Genomic DNA, 6,778 nt, shown 5'->3' on the forward strand with positions numbered 1-6,778 from the left:
GTAACCTAAGTGGTTAGGTTGGGTTAGGTTAGGTTAAATTAAGTTAAAGTTAGGTTATTATATATTTAATTTGGTTTACCCAAAAATGGGTAATTATTGGCATTTTCGGTAATTTTTCTAGATTTTTCAAACCTGGTTTTCTGGGTAAAAACGGCATTTGTCGGAAAAGTGTTTTAGACAATATAAATATGTTAATGACTAAATAACAAGAAAACTCATAAAAAGTTAAAAATAAAATGTTCAAGCCCCAAAAAAACATTGATTTCTTGCGCTTTTCGCAATATTCAAATATGATTTTTCAGGGCGGAATAGGTGTTTCCCCCTAAAGTGTCAAAGGTAAAAAGTGCTTAAAATAGTTTAATTTCGGTAGATGAGGCTACAAAATGCAATATAACATAAGTGGTATAACTTCAGTATTACCCATTTACCTTTTTTTATCATTTACCTTCAGAAATATCTAATTCCTGCATTATTTTACTCTGCCAAAAGTCAGTAAATCATTATCACACTTTAATTTAAAACTCTTCAGATTTTCAACCTAGAAACACATAATGTTAAACATGTTTCAGCTAGTTGTGGTCATTAAAAGATTCATACAAACTGGCAAAGCTTGTTGTAAATACTTATAGAAAAGCTAGTAAACCTTTTTTACTTTTATATACAACGACAACAACACCGTTTGGCTGTTATTTTAGAAGCAAACACCCTAAAAATCAAGGTTACTTTTTTATCAATTTTATGAAAACAAGTTTATCTGTAAAATTGTTCTAATAAAAAAAATGTTGATGGAAGTAGCAATGTCTTAAGAATTAGCTGATGTTTCATCATCCATTTGTATACAACAAACTATAAAAACTCTACTATAAAATTTAATAAAATGATTTATTCAAAGCTCTTAGCAAGAGAACTATTGTTACATTAATAATGCATAACTGCATTGCTCTAGTTAGAGTGACCAGTTAGGTAACAATATTTCACTATAACTATCTCAGCCTCTCTGGCCTAGTTGTAGTAATGGTCAAACTAACTTATATATTATATTCCAACTCTCTTTTTCAAAGTGATTTGTCGTTACAATAAAATCTGATTTTGAACTATGGCGGACGTTAAAAATATTATAAACATACAATGTATTCAAGCAGATCTTACATCCTAACTTACGAAATTACAATAAGAGAAAATGACTCATGATAAGCCTGTACATAATATTTAACCAATAATTTAAATGAAGACGTGAAGGGATTTGAAGTATATTTAGATAGGCGTACTCGCTTTTAAGATTTACAAAATATTCACGTTTCTAAGAAGAGTAATAGTTCCATTACTCGTTTAATCCCAAAGTTGTCCTTATTGCTTAAAATCCTGTTGTTCCCTGAAGGTTTTTAGACGAATCTTTGTCTTAACTTACTGCAGAATAACAAAAACATTTAAACCCAAAGACAATTATTATTCAAAGTAGACATACTTCCCTGTGTAGGTAATATGGTGGGAGTATAAGCCAATATTTGGGGAAGCTCAGGAGAATTGCCATACCTTCTCGGTACTTCACTAAAATTTTTAAATTACAGACGAGGGAATTTATTATTCCCTTGTCTGTGGTTACGCACAATGCTCAGGGAAGTATTTTTGGTTGTCTAAATGGTAAGTATAAATTTTAATAGTCTTTTTGAGGGAAATGATCCCAATTCGACAAAAATATCGAAAAAGTTTTAGCGTTTTTTCATGTGCAAGTGAAATTTCACAACAGCATAGTAAATACTCATAAAGACTATGGATGTTGAATGGGAAGGTTGCTATCAAGTGGATATTTTTTTTATTATTGGTTCTTCAACAAATGATGTAGGCCTTAAGGTAGCTATTTCCTTGTTGGTCAAATCAATAATGAAATTATAGCGTGATACTTATAACAAACTAAATTTACACACAAACTTAATAATTACTTTAATTCTCATCATGATAAACCGGATTAAGCCAAATATCAACATGACATTAGCTGGTTTAGTTAAACATGCAAATCTGGGAGTTTGGTAAACCTCACATTGTTGTAAAGCTCTACTTTATCCTTTCATCCATGAATGAAATGTGGTATTGAAGTCAGTAATCAAGTAAAATGCAGCTAACACAAGGACTGTGTTAAATTTAGTGGTTGAAACTGTTTATTGCATAATTTTACCATATATTTAGCATAGCCTATTATAATTAAATTTATTAAGTTTTGAAAATATGTTTCCATTAATATTTTTGTGACAATGAGAGTCACAGGGATAAATGTAATTTTTCACGCATTTTATTGCTTAAATCATTGTTGATATTTTGACTTCTTTGTAACTACATATAAAAAAGTATATTGTTTTAATTTGCACGTTGTTGGAATAGACGTTGTTCATGCAGTTAGTAGGTGCCTTTCCCAAAAATTCGTCTTCCTCATGACTCCTATATAGGTTGATTGATATAAGTGTGTCAGCTGTTTATTCGAAAGTTATGAGAAATCAAAAAATGTTAAATTGTAACTGCCTTGGATTATTTGTATTTGTATAGCAAATTACGGTCAAGTAAAAAAAAATTGTTTTTGCCGCCATTTGTAATATGGCCGCCAACTTACGGAAGACCCTATATTTTATGCATTTTGTAGAAAGTAAATGCCAATTCAAAACGTTTTATTTTTTGGCAGTTTTTCTTTAAAGTTACCGGTACTCATTTAGGAGTTACAGCTGTGTTCAAACTAAGAAAAACTTACTTGCAATGTACATTCTTCGCCATGTTGCTCCTAAATGAGTAAGCTTAGAGAGAAAATGGTAAGAGTAAAGTCCTAAAATTGCATTTATTCTAAAACCTCTATAAAATACATAGTTTTCTTAGTTAAAAATGTTCTGCCAGTTTGGTATACTATACGGGGTCAACACTGGACCCAGCTGTCCTGGACTATTAGGCTTTAAATAAATTGTCCCTGCGATGAAAAAAGCTATTTTTAGTCGGCAAAAAAGCTACACAGATTCTTTACTCACATTTGGGTTAAAATAACACCAAAGGAACGTGCCCATCCCAATTAGAATTGATGTATAAATATATATAAGTTGGATAACTATTTCTTTATAACATTCCTACAATTAATAGGATATACAATTAATATTTGTGTACATATATATAACAATGTAACAATGTGTAACAATTGTATTTTTTATTTGTGTTTATATTATAAATCATATAACAAGCTAAATATGGATTTGGAAACACGTAAACTTCTCAAAGATTGTATTTTTAACAGTTCTCTGGTTTATTTTCGTATTGTGTTCTGGAGGTAAACGAGAGACATTTATTTACAAAGCCCGAGGGATAAGATTTTAGATTACACCTTAACCTCACTAATCCTACGTTGTCCCCAAGCAATCCTTTGTTATGAAAAATACTATTATATATCAGTGTTATTATTTTAAATGCAATAAAAACTTTCTATTTTTCATCATATAATTAATTCATTAAAATCACTTATTATTGCTAAATAAACTTTATTCCGCAGCCTTGTGAACACCAAATTTTTTTTATGTTCAAGAAATCTGTAAAATGAAAAAAAAATTATTTTATGAACTAAAAAAGTATTTTGTTTAGTTTTCTTCGCGTTGAGTATAATTTATCACTGTTAAAATTTGTATTACCTGAGCCTGAGTTGGTATACCTTTTTAGATAATAATTTACAAATTTCATACGAAAATATTTAAAATGTTAGACCTCTAAGCCGCTGCAACCTAAATTTTTTAACTCGCTTGTGGTAACATAATCTGGCTTGTGGCACTTTATTAACAAGAAAACAGTCTTTCATATTTTTTTTATTCACCTATTTTCTATATATTACTCAGCCACTTTTAAATAATTATAAATGAGTACACGAGTCATTTAAATTAATATATAAAATTCCTTGTTAGATTGTGTTAATGTTTTGACATTTTAATGAGACCTTGGTCAGTAGAAAATGTTATTTTTCAATGAAATTACTAAAATAATAATTGATTGCTATTAAAAAATCAATATTATTGATATGTATTAATTTATTAAAAACCTTTGTGTACTCCTTTAAAAATAGGATTTTTTATTATGTACTAACTATAGCAATGCTTCGTTGTAAATGTAAAAATGTCATATTACTTAAAGAGATAAATGTACACTATAATTTCTACTTTAGAATTTCTGGTTGAAGAAACACTATAAAAACACAAAGAGTTTGATGAAAGAAAAATAAGACTAACCTGCTTAACCGTCTGTGAAAGTGCAAACAATAGAAAGTTGTTTTCATTTGACTTAATTGTTCAAAAGAGTTTAATTTGTCTTACAAAAAAAGAAAACAATGTTGCCAGCCTCAAAAATAACTTTTCCATTTCTCTAGTCAAGGTGTAATTAAATTCCTTTCTTTTATTATTTGACGAAGGATTGAAAAACGCGTTTAAAAAAAATATTTGTCCATCTCCTAAAAGAAATCCTTATTTAAAGCAACTTAAACCACCTCATTTCACGTGTTAAAAGCTGAACGTCATTCTTTTAGCTGATGAGCCAACATGGGATGTTTTATCAATATAAACCATTTTTATTTTGAGGTCAATTACTAATAAACTTTGATACCCACGCCCGCTACATTCAGTTTTAAAATTCATTACCATTCATGAATAATAAAACTGGATATTTGCTGATGCAAAATTAAATCTTATCCACCAGTGGTAGAGCAGAGGTAAATAAATAGCATGGAATTGTTAAATATACACATTTCAATTAATTTAATCACTCTTTTATGTACTTTCAGAAAATTAGATAATAGGTAATCTTTATGCCATTATTGTGTCCGAAATGTATATTTTCTCCAAAGCTATTTTTAGCAATGTTGGAAATTACAACTCGTTAGGTAACTTGATTACCTCTTCATGATCAATTTATTTTAATCTTATTTTTTCTCTCCGATGAATGTTATGATGGCTACGCATATGAAAATAGTTTATTTTTTTTAAAACTTTGTGTTATATATAAGAAAAATTATATGTAAAGAGGACTGACAAGGCCTAAGTAGCCGATTAGCAATTGAACCCCCTTACATAAACATACATGAATACGTGGTAAACTATTATTGTGTAACGTAACAATGTATATACATGTATGTGTGTATGTATATTGTATGTATGTAAATGTATGTATATATGTAGATATGAAACTATATATGGATGTATCATAACCGATGTTATGTATGTAGTAAACTAATGTACTGGGTGGTGATAGAGTATTATGTGTTTGTAATTATATGGAAGTGTATAAATATAATTTTACGATTCAAAAAATGTTTGCAGAGGCTTTTTATTTCAAAATACATATATGTTTTGTCAATCAGTTCTGTTTGCATACTTTTCCATCATGGTTAAAACCAATTAAATGCGTAGCTAGAAGTAACTTGTTTCATACAAATTTTAATTCTATGATGGATGGCTTATCTATTGCATTGATCAACTAGCAAAGGTAGAAATAAGGTTTTTTCGATTTGGCCAACAGGTAATTTATTAAACGTAAGGTTGGAGCCTCGTGGTTTACAAAAGTAAACGAATTATGACAAATTTATTGTCTAGGGTAAGATAAACGGCATTTTCCAACCTGAAATCATTACGTCTGTACATGTCTCACATATTAAGCAGTCGTAAATAAATGTATTACCCATAATCCTGCATGATAAACGACTGTTAAGTAATAAATCTTTAGCGAAGCATAACACTTTAGCTTGAAAACCCTTTCCCATCTATTTATACATCCTGTTTGTCTTAAGAGATGTAATATCTACACAAAAAAACTTGTTGCCAAATAGGAGTCTGAATAAATCAAGTTCATAATTTTCATTGATGAAATAAAATTAATAATGAGTATTTAAGTTCATAATCTCATATTTTAGGGAATTGTATTGTATGCATGTTTAAATCAACATTTTAACGTTAAAGACCAGTTCATGTTTTATAATTATGATTTCCTATAGTATTTTCGACCTATAAATTAGTAGTTTACACTGATTAACATTCAGTTAATATTCAGTTTCAAAGTGTAATATTTCTCTCGCGCTACGATAAGAACGTGACTCAGTTATAAAAGACACTCTTAATTTATTTCGTATTATACTCCTTACTCATTAAAATATTCCCAATGGATGATCTCGGAAATTATTTATTTCCAATCGATGCATATAACTTAAATAGCACGATAAGGCTTGGCATTTTTAAATAATGAAACTTGGTACAAACAGATAACCCGGCGATTATTGCATAAAAATCGCAAACCGACTATCAGACTATGCGAATAGGTTTTCATGGGTCAAAAATAGGATTTAAAATTGATATATATATATATATATATATATATATATATATATATATATATATATATATATATTGATTTTAATATTTTAATATCTTTTATAACAGAGTAACAGGCTACATTTGATCTATACGATCAAAAAGCAAGTACAGAAAATGATTTAGTGTTTAAGTAAATAGTAAAAATTTATACAAGTGTTGTTGTCATAACATGTGTTACACAGTAGAGGGGATCAACTAAATTAACTTATTAAAGCCAAAACCAGTATAGGTGACAATCAACAAATATATTAAGTTAATGAATAATGGTCTTAATGGACCATTGAGTGCAGTAGTAGATTAAATAGCTTGAAAATTGAAAGATAAAATACTATAGTTTAAGTATATAATTTATTCAAAGCACTTAGCGAGATGCACCAATGCATCAATAATGCACGATTGCATCGTTC

Source organism: Macrosteles quadrilineatus, unplaced genomic scaffold (assembly GCF_028750875.1).
Source record: "Macrosteles quadrilineatus isolate MER2022 unplaced genomic scaffold, UCM_ALF_1.0 Scaffold_1__1_contigs__length_201487025, whole genome shotgun sequence".
NCBI lineage: Eukaryota > Metazoa > Arthropoda > Insecta > Hemiptera > Cicadellidae > Macrosteles > Macrosteles quadrilineatus.